This window comes from Pelophylax lessonae (assembly GCF_965119305.1).
Source record: "Pelophylax lessonae genome assembly, chromosome: 2".
NCBI lineage: Eukaryota > Metazoa > Chordata > Amphibia > Anura > Ranidae > Pelophylax > Pelophylax lessonae.
Window position 1 is genome coordinate 199,909,631 of NC_138769.1, and position 13,840 is coordinate 199,923,470.

Here is a 13,840-nt window from a genome sequence, read left to right on the forward strand (position 1 = left end):
TAAGAAGTCTGTGTTTGATTCAACTTACCTGCCACCCAACAAAAGAACAGAAAAAGCAATGTTCGGTTGAGTGGACCTTTTTGGCTAAAGCCTCGTACACACACACGTCGAAATTCGGCAGGGAATTTTCGTCCGACGACCGATCTGCCGATTTTAGGCTTGTTAGTATGATGCTTCCGACAACCGACTCCAACTTTTCGGACGAAAAAAATCCTGGTGTGCAGGCTATAAAATTTTTTGTCCGCCGTCAAAACACAGCCGATTTTCGTGCAGTCAGTACAGATTTCGACAGGGAAAAATCTTATGAGCAAGACGGCATGCTCAGAGAAGAAAAAACACAAAGAAAGAAAACCAACACATGACATCACTTCTGAAGTAGATTTTTGTCAGTCGACAAACGTCCAGTGCACTCTAGGAACATTCCAACCAACAAAACACCACTCTGGACAAAAGACGGACGAAAATCTTTGCGTTTGTACTAGGCTTAACTCTACACAAGCGATGCGGTAACGCTTGGTAAAACATGTTTTTTACCATGTGTTACCGCAATGCAGGTTAACTCATGATACTATGTACATTGTGGTGCCAATGCCATTCATTTAGACAACCCATCGCACAATACAGTACAGCATACAAGACACAGACCATGCACTGTTGTAAGCTGCATTGCAAAAAAAAGTTTTGAGTGTTGGTTTTTGTGCAATGCCATCCCATATAAAATGATTTTACTGTCTTAATGTAGTGCACTGCTGCATATAAATGCATGCACAAGTGCAAAGGGACCCTTAGGTAAAAGCATTTTTCAAGTACTTATCTTTAATGTTCAGAAATATAAACAAAATTATGTGAGTAATTAAATGTGCAATGAATGGCATTCCTCCTCATAATAGCCCTTAAACCACTAATCTGCTTTATGTGTGTAAAGCCTGCCTGGTATTTTATTGCAGCCTGGGTTTAGATACGTAATCAAAGGCACAGAAATAAAGAACAAGCTCACGCACTATTCCCCTGACAGCAGGACATTGTCCCTTTAAATCAGCCATTGACGGATGGAGGCAGGCTGCTGTCTGTAAATGGACTTTTCGGTCACATGACTCCCGTGCTTCCCCTCAATGACATCATTGCTCCAACAGCTTTACCACCTAGGCGAATGATGCTGAGGATAGCCAAGGGTCTGGGCTAAGTGATGTTGCATTGCAGGTAAGAGCACAGAGTCTCTATGTTGCATGTAAGATTATTGCTGTTCTGTAATGCTATACATGATGTTGCTAGTCTTAACACTGCATTTGCATGGGCAGCTGACAGCACAAATGCTGCCATATGGGCTGTGAAGCAGAAGGCCTATTGTGCACATGAAGCCTCTTTGTTCTGCAATGGCAAACTGCATTCATAATCTACTGCGATGCTAATAAGTAGAATGTCAGACATACAGCGTACAAGTATCCGTGCTGTGTAAGTATTGAGCGCCTAATAATTCATGATTCACTCACAGGCAACCCGATAACAGAATGGCAATGTTGTCTATCACACAAGTGCATTTATTGTTAGAGACACAACAATATATATATATATATATATATATATATATATATATATATAAATATATATATAAGGCCATTGTTATTGTTTGTTTACCTGTAGTCAAACTGTGCTTTACTGTACCATGTATTGTATAATTGCTCTGCTATTAATCCCCCTGTTATTAGGCCTCCTGATATTAGTCTATTAGGTCCCCTGTTATTAGGCCTTCTGATATTAGTCTATTAGGTCCCCTGTTATTAGGCCTCCTGATATGAGTCTATTAGGTCCCCTGTTATTAGGCCTCCTGATATTAGTCTATTAGGTCCCCAGTTATTAAGCTATTAGGCCCCCTGTTATTAGACCCTCTGATATTAGGCTATAAGGCCCTCTGATATTAGGATATTAGGCCCCCTGATATTAGGCTATTAGGGCCCCTGATATTAGGCTATTAGGCCCCCTGATATTAGGCTATTAGGCCTCCTGATATTAAGGTATTAGGCCCCCTGATATTAGGCTATTAGGTCCCCTGATATTAGGCCCGCCGACAATAGGCAATTAGGCCCCCTGATATTAGACCCCCTGATATTAGGCTATTAGACCCCTAAAATTAGGCTATTAGGTCCACTGATATTAGGCCCCCTGATAATAGGCAATTAGGCCCCCTGATATTAGGCTCCCTGATATTAGACCCCCTGATATTAGGCTATAAGGCCCTCTGATATTAGGATATTAGGCCCCCTGATATTAGGCTATTAGGCCCCCTCATATTAGGCTATTAGGCCTCCTGATATTTGGCTATTAGGCCTCCTGATATTAGGCTATTAGGCCTAATGATAGTAGGCTATTAGGCCCCCTGATATTAGGCTATTAGGTCCCCTGATATTAGGCCCCCGATAATAGGCAATTAGGCCCCCTGATATTAGGCCCCTAATATTAGGCTATTAGACCCCTGATATTAGGCTATTAGGCCCCCTGATATTAGGCCCCCTGATATTAGGCTTCCTGATATTAGGCTCCCTGATATTAGGCCCCCTGATATTAGGCCCTAAAGCAGATCTAAACTTGCGAGTGAAGTAACTAGTGAGCTGGAATGAAAGAAGGGGTTTCTGCCCCAGGCTAATGTAAGATGGTTGTTTAATTCACAGGGATCCCCCGCCTCCCTTTTTTTAAACTGGTTCTAAACCCAAAACCAAAAATGTAACATATTACAGCTTACCAATCTTAAAATGTGGTGGCTGCATACATTTTCTCTTCTTTGGGTTTTTTCCCCTCATCTTTTACTTGGTAATCTGGCTAGTAACACACATTCTGCATTAGTGAAACACCACTCTGGTGAAATGAGAACAGGAGGCACAGCTGACTTCAGCATTGTCAATCTGGGGTGAGGGGAATGTATATGTATTAGCAGATTTAGATACGCAAGCAAATTGAAGCCAAACTCCAGCTCACACTCTATAGGCAGTTACAGCAAACAGTTTTTGATAAAGGCTGTGAATGAATAAATAAAAGCTGATCATTTTAATCACCCCTGCCAGTTTTAAGTGGTTTTTCGCATCCATGAAAATTGGTACATTCTGCTGGAGAGTTTGTGCTTTTGACTTGCTGGCTGGATCACCAGATGAAAATAGATGAAAGAAAGACTAAAAAAGGAAACGAATGCAGCCATCACATCTAAGAATTGGTAAGCTGCAATGTAATAAATGTTTGCTTTTGGGTTTATAACCGCTTTAAGCACTTTCTCGGTAAGAAAGTTATAGTTTTGTTCTATGAAAATACGAACTGGAAAAGTTTTCAGCGATTTATAGCTCAATTGCTCAGTGATCGAGTTTTTTAGCAGGCTTTCATGTCGGCGACAAGATCATCAGCGACAATTGTTCCTCATTCACCACTATGGGCTTATCTACAAATCACTGAACAAGAGCAATTTGTAGTAGAGCACACCACCCAATGGTATAATAATACTAGTTTAGCTTGTACCAACAACAAATTGATTCGCAGCCACAAATCGCCAGCGACTCTAGAAAATAAGTCTAGCTGCAAATCACTGTTAATCACTGGCATTAGTGATTTCTAGCAGCAATTAATTCCTGCTATCACCAGTCTGACATCAACCCAAGTGATGAGAAAAAGTAGGAAATTAAAGTATACGTAAACTCTAAAAATGAACGTCTCTTATTTGGTCCATGTTTAGTCTGATATATATATATATATACATATATATACATATATATATATATATATATATATATATATATATATATATATATATATATATATATATAATTTAACGCATTGGTTTTTATATATTTATTTTCCAATTTTATTCCTGAAAAAAGGCGTCGATGGTAAGGTTTGTCTTTTTGCTGATGACACAAAGATATGTAACAGGGTTGATGTTCCTGGAGGAAAACGCCAAATAGAAAAGGATTTAGGAAAACTAGAAGAATGGTCAGAACTGAAATTTAATGTGGATAAGTGCAAGATAATGCACCTGGGGCGTAAAAACCCAAGGGCAGAATATAGAATATTTGACACAGTCCTGACCTCAGTATCTGAGGAAAGGGATTTAGGAGTAATTATTTCAGAAGACTTAAAGGTGGGAAGACAATGTAATAGAGCAGCACGAAATGCCAGCAGAATGCTTGGATGTATAGGGAGAGGTATAAGCAGTAGAAAGAGAGAAGTGCTTATGCCGCTGTACAGAACACTGGTGAGACCTCACTTGGAGTATTGTGCGCAGTACTGGAGGCCATATCTCCAGAAGGATATAGATACTCTAGAGAGAGTTCAGAGAAGAGCTACTAAACTAGTACATGGATTGCAGGAAAAAACTTACCAGGAAAGGTTAAAGGACCTTAACATGTATAGCTTGGAAGAAAGAAGAGACAGAGGGGATATGATAGAAACTTTTAAATACATAAAGGGAATCAACTCGGTAAAGGAGGAGAGCATATTTAAAAGAAGAAAAACTACCACAAGAGGACACGGTTTTAAATTAGAGGGGCAAAGGTTTAAAAGTAATATGAGGAAGTATTACTTTACTGAGAGAGTAGTGGATGCATGGAATAACCTTCCTGCAGAAGTGGTAGCTGCAAATACAGTGAAGGAGTTTAAGCATGCATGGGATAGGCATAAGGCTATCCTTCATACAAGATAGGGCCAGGGACTATTCATAGGATTCAGATATATTGGGCAGACTAGATGGGCCAATTGGTTCTTATCTGCCGACACATTCTATGTTTCTATATAAGTAAGTCCACCCACTGCAGGAGCTGTATGGCTTAAAACCAGATTATTTTCCCTCATGCCTTTTCAGTTTGGAAATACTTCTGCTGGCACAGCTGCCCAATACAGCATTTAAAGGGACCCCCCCCCAGTATGTAACTAGAGGTACCTTATACACTTGTTTGCCACCACAATGGCATACGTTTCCTAGAGACACTTCAAAGGCTTCTTATGATTAGGCATCCAAGCAAATGTCTGAATATCACCTTCTAGGTCACATCAGCCATATTACATATAAGGGATTTACAAGACCTTGTATCTTTGTGGGCATTAACAGGGCTCCAACCAATGACATTGTCTTGTAATCGCTTCTAGCTATGCACCTTTTATGAAGGTAAAATACCTCCACATGTGCCAACTATTGAATGACTGGGGCAAATACACTTACGAAGCTCACAGTTGAACATTCTTCTTGCACAGACCCTTGTACTTTCTTTAAGCCTTGAAGTAGTAAAAGGAGATGGTGCTCAGCACTTTCAGGTATTTTATCCTGCACTTTCTGAGAGTGACAATCAGCGACAACAAGCTGCTCCACGACCGGGCATTTTGAGTTTGGTACACCACATCTTTAGTCATAGCAGACTGCATCAACATATTGTCGATATTTAAGCCCGTGGCTTTTTTTTTTTAACACATGCATATTTTCTTCTGCCCTTTAGAGAACACTCTTGCCCACCAGAGCTGCATAAAGATTATCCTGAGAAACCTCCTGGCTTCTTTGGTCTTCTGCTCACCACACAACACAGTTTTATCTGCACTCCAGCATACTGTCCTCTGTCATTCCTGGCACACCAAAAGCTTTGGCCTTGTTTCTCCTCTCTTCAACACACACTTTTCCCTTCCGCTGCACATATGTCTAAGTTCTCCTCATGCCTCTCCCCGCTCTGCTCTCAAGGTTTGGATAATAGGGAGGCAGTGACTGCAGCCAACCAGCCTCTGGTTCCCTTTCTGCTATCTCCTGCAAGACTGCGGTAATAAAAAGTTCTTGTCCAGGGAGACCTTAATGCTCCAGCCTTGTGGCACCTTTCCCTTGTCTACACAAGAATTACTTGAGTAGGGTACTTCAGATGTTCCTAACCTCCTATCAAAAGGTACCACTAATTACCCATTAAGACCCTTTGTAACCAAATATTGAGACAGCACCAATATGGAGAAAATTTGGCTGCGATGGCCATGTATTAACAAAACCAAAAACTTTTAACATTCCTTAAAACAGAAAAAATATTAATAAATAACATAAAGGTTTCCGGTCTTAGGAGGAACAACCAACCAACCAACATTAATTTTGTATTTGCATGACTTCTAAAATCTCCCCAGCCGCGCTACACTGGCTCGGGGACAACCCACCTTTTAGCAGATACTTCCTCTTTACCACTTCCCAGTTAACCCACCATTAACTGGGATACTACAGAGGACTCCATACCTTAGAGGGTTTGCTACAATAATTTATTGAAAATCTGAACGCCTCTGAAGACCCCAACCACCAAAACATTATAGCCAACATGAAAAGAGATCCAACAAAGGAAGGGTGGGTATTAAGCTTCTTCCAGGACCATTTTGATTACTTGCCGCCTCCACAGATCCCACCGTGTATACCCTCTGCAGCCCTCCTACTCTCCATGAACTGACCAATCCTGGTACGTAACATCCCCTCTCCAAGTCCATTACTCCATCCTGTCCTTCTTCCACTGTCCCCCTTGTCATGTGGCCCTTCGCTTATTTTTATTTTATTTTTTTTTGCTTCAAGCCTCTCTTTTTGCAGAGGTTCTCTGCATCACCCATATACAAAGCACTCATTTTGTCCCTTGGCTATTTGGTCTGCTTCAGTACAGACTGAACTTAATCACTGGAGAGGTCTGAACACATTCGGGCACACTTCGGGCAGTGAGGAATGTGTGGTGCCTCACTGTGCTCTATGGTTTCTTCCGTCAATTCTTACCCTTAAAACATTCAGTAGTAATGTAGCAACCAGTGGGATGAATCACAGGCCCTGGCAGAGAGCATGTTCAGCGACACACGGAATAGTCAGATATTGGCAGTGCCCACAGCTCTAAAGCAGTGCAAAAATTTACCAAACCACCTGCTAGACAGGTAAGCATTAGTAATCTATTTTTGCAGGGTGGCTCTATCTGTTTTGTTGTTCTAGCAACAAGGTCCATATACCAACCGATCAAACCTAATCTCAATATACTTTCTGTTCAAGTTTACAGGGACTGGAGCAGCCAGCACTGAAAAGATTTCTGTAGGGCAAAAGTGCAAAGCAGGTCAAACACAGCCTCTGAACTGCCATGTGTATTTCTCTAATAAAGTCAATGGGATTTTGCTGTCGCGCATTTGACATGTGTTACAAATGCATGTCAAATGCAGGGAAAAAATGCCCATCAACAGGAAACTTGTTACAAACATTTCTAGCATAGATCCCAACTGTCCCTGATTTAGAGGGACTGTACCTGATTTGGAACAAAGTCCCTCTGTTCCTCTTTCCTCCTCATTTGTCTCTCATTTTGGTCTGATCTATATAGTTGTATATAAAATGCACTTTTTATCTTATAAACTTTTTTTCCAGTGCTAAACCTTTCATCCAATTTATAAATTGCTGCATTTGTAAATTTCAAAAGCCAGTATAAATTAACATTATTGGTAAAACAAAGTGCTTGTGGGTTTAACCACTTGCCGACCGCCACAAGTACATATACTGCGGCGGTCAGCCCCTCCTGGGCAAAGTGACGTATCAGTACGTCACTCGCCCGCGAGCTAATAGGGGGCGAGCGCGCACCGCCGGAGGCACGCTCCCACCCCTGCTCGTTCACTGCCATCACCGCGCGAGTGACCGAAAAACCACGCCCCTCCGATGTCCGCCGGTCACTTGCGATCTCCCGCTATGTAGGATCGTATGTCTCTGTGGTTACATCAGAAGCCACGCCCCTTGACAGTTAGTAGCATGCCCCTAGGGACACACTTAACCCCTGGATCTCTAATAAAGTTAACCCCTTCCCTGCCAGTGTCATTTTTACAGTAACAGTGCATATGTATAACACTGATTACTGTAGTAATGTCACTGGTACCCCCAAAAGTGTAAAAAATGTCAGTCAAGGGTCCGATCTGTCCGCCGCAAAGTCAAAGTCCCACAAAAAAAAATCGCAAGATCACCGTCATTACTCGTTAAAAAAAAACAATAAAAATGACATAAATCTTTCCTGTAGTTAGTAAACGCAATAACTTTTGCGCAAACCAATTAATATACGCTTATTGCGATTTTTTTCACCGAAAATATGTAGCGGAAAACAAATTGACCTAAAATGTTAAAAATTTTTAATTTTTACATTTTTTGGGGGGGGGGGGGGATTTCATATAAAAAAATGTGAAAAATATTGTTATTTTTTTCAAAATTGTCGCTCTTTTTTTGTTTATAGCACAAAAATTAAACATCGCACAGGTGATCAAATACCACCAAAAGAAAGCTCTGTTTGTGGGAAAAAAAGGACGTCAATTTTATTTGAGTACAGCGTCGCACGACCGCGCAATTGTCCGTTAAAGTCAGGCAGTGCCGAATCGCAAAATAGGCCCTGGTCTTGGAGCAGCCAAATCCTCCGGGGCTTAAGTGGTTAAAGAATCAATTTTTTTTTGTATAATTCTCCTTTAAATTGTTACTAAACCCACAACATATAGGCATACTTCTGTATATATAGTTGCCAGTATGTTTAAAGTGTTACTAAACCCACAACAGTAAAATAAGTCTGTATATGCAGTAAAGCATGCTTGTTATACCCACTGTGGAACCTAAGGGGGTTAAACCTCTGCATTGTGTAAAAAGGCTGTTTGATCTTGTTTTCTCTGATCATCCCCTTCTTTCACTGTCCCCAATCCATCTCCTGATAGAACAGAGGCTTGGGGACAAGCTGCACATGCTCAGTTTGGTGTGTATTGCTTGAGAGTTTTTTTTTTTTGGTAGAGTGCATGTGATCAGCACAGGGCCAATCAACACTGTCCAGATAGAGGTTTAGGGGTGCAGCCTTATAGGACAGTCAGAGCAGAATGAAAACTCCTCCTACAAGCTTTAACCAGACACTGATAGGAGTCATAAGACTGCTATATACTGCTGATGAGAAAATATATCTATCAGTTTATGTTTACTAGTGCATTTCCATGTTCTGTGTACTGTGGGAGACCAGATATAGTGAATGCAGGGTCCTGAGTTTAGTAATACTTTAAGGGGGCATGGCAGGGTGTGTGTTCTATGCTACATACTTTTGCTATTAGGTGTCCCTTGTTCCCATCTCATAAAGTTGGGAGGTATGTTTCTAGTAACATATTACTGTTTTGAAAGAAATACTTACCTTGAAAATTTATTCTCCAGCGCTGCCATTTCGGATGTGGGCAGCTGAAGCCAGCGCGTCCTCTTCTGCGTCCTCTTCCGTGTCCTCTTCTCCCAGAATGCGTCTGCACCGGCCCCGCTCGTCACTTACGGTGCGGGCGCGTCATTCCTCCACAGCTTCTGGGCATATCCAGAAGCTGTTTAGCAGGGAATGAGGTGCCGCATCGGAACTGACGTCAGGGCCGGTGCAGGCGGATTGATTCCTGGGAGCGATGACGTTCAGCTCCCAGGAATCAATGCAAGGAGTAAGTGACGGTGCGGGCCGCAGCCGCAGAGGGAGGAAGTGGAAGAAAGGTGATTATGTCGATTATGTCGATTTTGAGGCCGGAACTCTGCTTTAACTGTACTGTGTGATGTAAGCATATTATAATAAAATTAGGCTAATTTGTTATCCTGTTTCTTTTTGTAGGCCATGGGACATGGGAGTCCTGTTTCCCTATTCATTGCAGTTTATGGAAACCAAGTTATATTTGCTGCCATCATCCCTTTTACTAGTTCTGTGATTGTGAATTAGTAGAAAAGAAGAGAAGAACCAAACAAACTGTTACATCCTACAAACAAAAAAGGTAAAACCACATAAAAATCTTCTTCCTGTCAGTACAGGAAATGATAGGTAACCTCTCCAATGGGGAAACAGACATAAACAAAGACACATTTCTTATTTAGGCATCACAGGAGCAGCAGGGAAGGGAAAAACACCCCAATGGAGTCATAGACAAACATAGAAATGGGACAGAATTTGTACTTCTTCCACAGACAGGCTATCGAAAACTACATTTAAAAATATTGCATGGGTTTAGGCTTTAAAGTGATTATAAAGTCTTGTGTTTTTTTAAATAACAAACGTGTTATACTTACCTCCTCTGTGTGTGAAGTTGGTTTTGCACAGAGCAGCCCAGATCCTCCTCTTCTCGGGTCCTCTTCGCTGCTCCTGGCTCCTCCCTCCTATTGAGTGCCCCAACAGCAAGCAGCTTGCTATGGGGGCACCCCCATGTGTCTATTCAGACACGAAGCTGCCGTTCGGCCCTGCCCCTCTCTCTCCTGATTGGCTAACTGACTTTGACAGCAAATTTGGAGGGAGAGCTCCAGACAGCCGAGGGACTCGTAGACATCGATGGATAGAGATGGGGCCCAGGTAAGTATTAGGGGGTGCTGGGGCGGCTGCACACAAAAGGCTTTTTATCATAACCACTTCTGGACCGTCCAGTGTGTATTTACGCCACTACTTAGACATTAAATATCGGGGTTACCCGGTAAATCTTTAAACGGTGGGTGGTTTGCTTTAAGATAAATGTGATCCCAGTGGTGGATTCACGACGGGATCACTTTTATGGGCGGCGGGAGAGGTGCCCTCCCCCCCCCTGCCCCACCGCTTCGCCAGGCATTATCCCTCTTCCCTGAGCTGTTGGTAGCAGGGAGAATGATCCGATTCTCTGTACGGATGGGCAGGATGTCGAGTGAGGGCAAGATGGCCCACACTCGACTCTATGCCCTTGGAGGACTGGAGCGACGTCAAACGTTGCTCCCGACCTCTGGCCTTAAAGGGCCCATTTTTTTTAATACATCTAAATGTGGCGCTAATCTAAAAACTGTTTACACAGAATGTTCCTAAAAATCCAAGGGAGAAGCAACAGTTCATAAATATTCCATATATATGAGTATGGAGGACTTCGGAGAGACAGAAGTAAAGATCCTTAGTGGGAAAAAGCCGCCACCAGACACCCGCACACACTGATCCTTACCAGATATATTTGACCCTCATCACAAAGGTCATATAGCGTGAATAAGGTGTGTATATCATAGGATCCTCCGCTCCTCACTTCTTAGTCCCAGCATATACCGAGCGATAATCAACTCATCATGGGGCCCAAAAAAGGAAAACAGAACACCGCCTCATAGTGTATTTTTTTTAATGCTTTTAAGTGTAAACGTGAGATCTGAGGTATTTTTGACCACAGATCTCACATTAAAGAGGACCTGTCTTGCTTATTTATATTACAAGGTATGTTTACGTTCCTTGTAATAGGAACAAAAGTGATAAAAAAAAAATAGATTTTAAAGGGACAGTGTAAAAAAAAAAAAGTAAAATAAATAAGAAAAAAAAAGTGCCCTGTCCCTCCGAGCTCACATGCAGAAGCGAACGCATATGCAAACCGCTCCCACATATGTAAACAGTGTTTAAACCACACATATGAGGTATCACCGCAAGCATTCGAGCGAGAGCAAAATTTATAGCACTGTAACTCTAAACTGGTAGTTAGGTATCAATTAACTCAGCGTAACATTTTCTTTCACATTATTGAAAAGATTTGGGCTAACTTTACCGTTTTCTTATTTTTTAATTCAAAAAAGTGTATTTTTTTCCCAAAAAAATGTATTTGTAAGACTGCTGCGTAAAAGGAACAAGAAATAATGGTAATCTCCTCAACAGGGACACATACAACAAAAATAAAAGAGATTCTTCACTCAATGCAAAGGTTAAAAAAAAGTTTGGACTGGTATTGGGCTTTAGAAATAAATTAAAAGTGAAAAGAGCTGATGGGGGAATTATATATTGCTCCAGCAATAACACTAGTGTGTTTTTTATTTTTTTTTTTTTTTTTTGCCCAAACAACAGGTTAAGAGCCGGTTCACAATGAGGTGATCCGACTTCGAGGGGCGACCTGTGAAGTCGCAGTGCACAGCGTGCACCGCGACTTCGGCGCGACTTGCAGGGACTTCACATAATGGAAGTCAATGCAAGTCGCTCCCAGGTCGCCCCAAAGTATTACAGGACCCTTTTTCTAAGTCGGAGCGACTTGTGTCGCTCCTAATAGAACGGGTCCTGTGCTAATCAATGGCGAGCGACCGAGCGCGACTTGTCAGGCTGACAAGTCGTCTGACAAGTCACGCTAGTCTGAATGGGGTCTTAGAGCCTGTGCTGAAGGACCTTGGGCTTGTGTTGATGGGCACATGCAGCATGCTTTCAGCTGAATTCTGGTTGCATTTTAAATTATATTTAAATGCTTTTTGAGATTCTTCAGAAATCACATTTGACCTGCAGCTCCACTCCTTCTGATCTGCACTTGACCTCTTTCTAAGCTTTATCAACCTGCTTCAAGATGTTTTTTTGCATTCCCACTGACTTTTGTGGAAGAGAAGCAGTTCTTTTGAGAACAAAAGCCTTTCAACTGTATTAAAAGAAAAGTATGGGAATTGTGTTTTTTTAAGAATTATACTTACCTTGGTGGATGCAGCATCTGTCCCCCGCCGACTCTAAGACAGAGAACCGAGCAATTAAACACCACCCATCGCTCAGTTCTCACAGCTCCCTGAGCAGAGATCTGGTGACTGTCAGTCATCGGCTCTCTGCTTTGCCTCCCCACACTCACTTGATCACTGGGCTATGAAGAAGCGGCCAGCTCAGACTCTCAGTGGCTCGCTAAGAGGCTGATCCGGTCCAGGCATGTGGGAGGATGACGACCATATTGTCGCGATCCTGAGCGTGGACTGGCTCTGTGACGTCAGCCAAAAGCAGGGGCTTCAGCCCGCTGTCTGATGAAAATGGTCACAGGAGTGCAGAACAAACTGTACTACTGTGTGATCCACGGGAGAAGTACAGCCAAATGAGTTTTAAGTTTGTGTATCTATCCTTTTAGGATAACCTCAAACGATCAAATCAAACCTAAATTGTGTTAACCACTTAAGGACCGGAAGGTTTTACCCCCTTAACCACTTCCCGCCCGCCCTATAGGCGTTTGACGTCGGGAAAGTGGTTGCATTATCCTGACCGGACGTCATATGATGGCGGCAGGATAATGCACTCTGCGCGTCCCCCGGGGGCGTGCAGAGCGGCGATCGGTGACGAGGTGTGTCAGTCTGACTCCCCGCATCTCTGATCTCGGTAAAGAGCCTACTGACGTAGGCCCTTTACCATGTGACCAGCCGTGTCCAATCACGGCTGGTCACATAGTAAACAGGGAGAGCCGTTGATCGGCTTTCCTTAGTATGTGCCTGACAGGCACGAGTAAAGGAGCGCCGATCTGCGGCTCTCCTGACAGGGGGGGGTCGGCACTGGTAATCAGATCATTGATTACCAGTGCAGACCCTTGGGGGGGGGTGCCACTAGAACCACCAGGGATGCCCACCCATGACCCCAGGGATGCCCACCCATGACCCCAGGGATGCCCACTATGGCCATCAGGGATGGCAATCAGGGCTCATGGAGCCCCCCATTGCCTTCCCCATCAGTGCTGCCCGCTAGAAAAAGGGTCCGGAGCTTCTTTGGGGCGACCCGGAGCGACCTGCATTGACTTCAATGATATGAAGTCCGTGCCAGCCGCTCCGAGGTCACGGTGCGAGCTGCGCACCGCGACCTGTGAGGTCGCCCCGGCAAGTAGCGTCGCCCCAGTGTGAACGGGGTCTCAAACTTTTCGGTCTTTTTTTTATTTGTTTAGCAAAAAAGAAAAAAACCTTGTGGTGATCAAATACCACCAAAAGAAAGCTCTATTTGTGGGGGGAAAATGACATAAATTTGGTTTAGGTACAGTGTTGTATGACTGCGCAATTGTCATTCAAAAAGCAACAGCGCTAAAAGGTGAAAATTGGCCTGGGCAGGAAGGGGGTGAAATTGCCCTATATTGAAGTGGTTAATGACCAGACCATTTTTTTTGCAATTTG

General features: G+C 42.9%; 1 protein-coding gene across 1 annotated transcript in view; it reads left to right on the plus strand.

Annotated features, from left to right (window-relative positions):
- The first annotated feature begins 1,077 nt into the window (after nucleotides 1-1,077).
- Nucleotides 1,078-13,840, plus strand: part of CLCN4 (chloride voltage-gated channel 4) — a 131,559-nt gene continuing 118,796 nt past the window's right edge. Inside the window, exons 1-2 of the mRNA XM_082245435.1 lie at nucleotides 1,078-1,200; nucleotides 9,591-9,747. The gene's annotated coding sequence lies outside the window, so the exon portion shown is untranslated. The remainder of the gene's footprint in view (nucleotides 1,201-9,590; nucleotides 9,748-13,840) is intronic.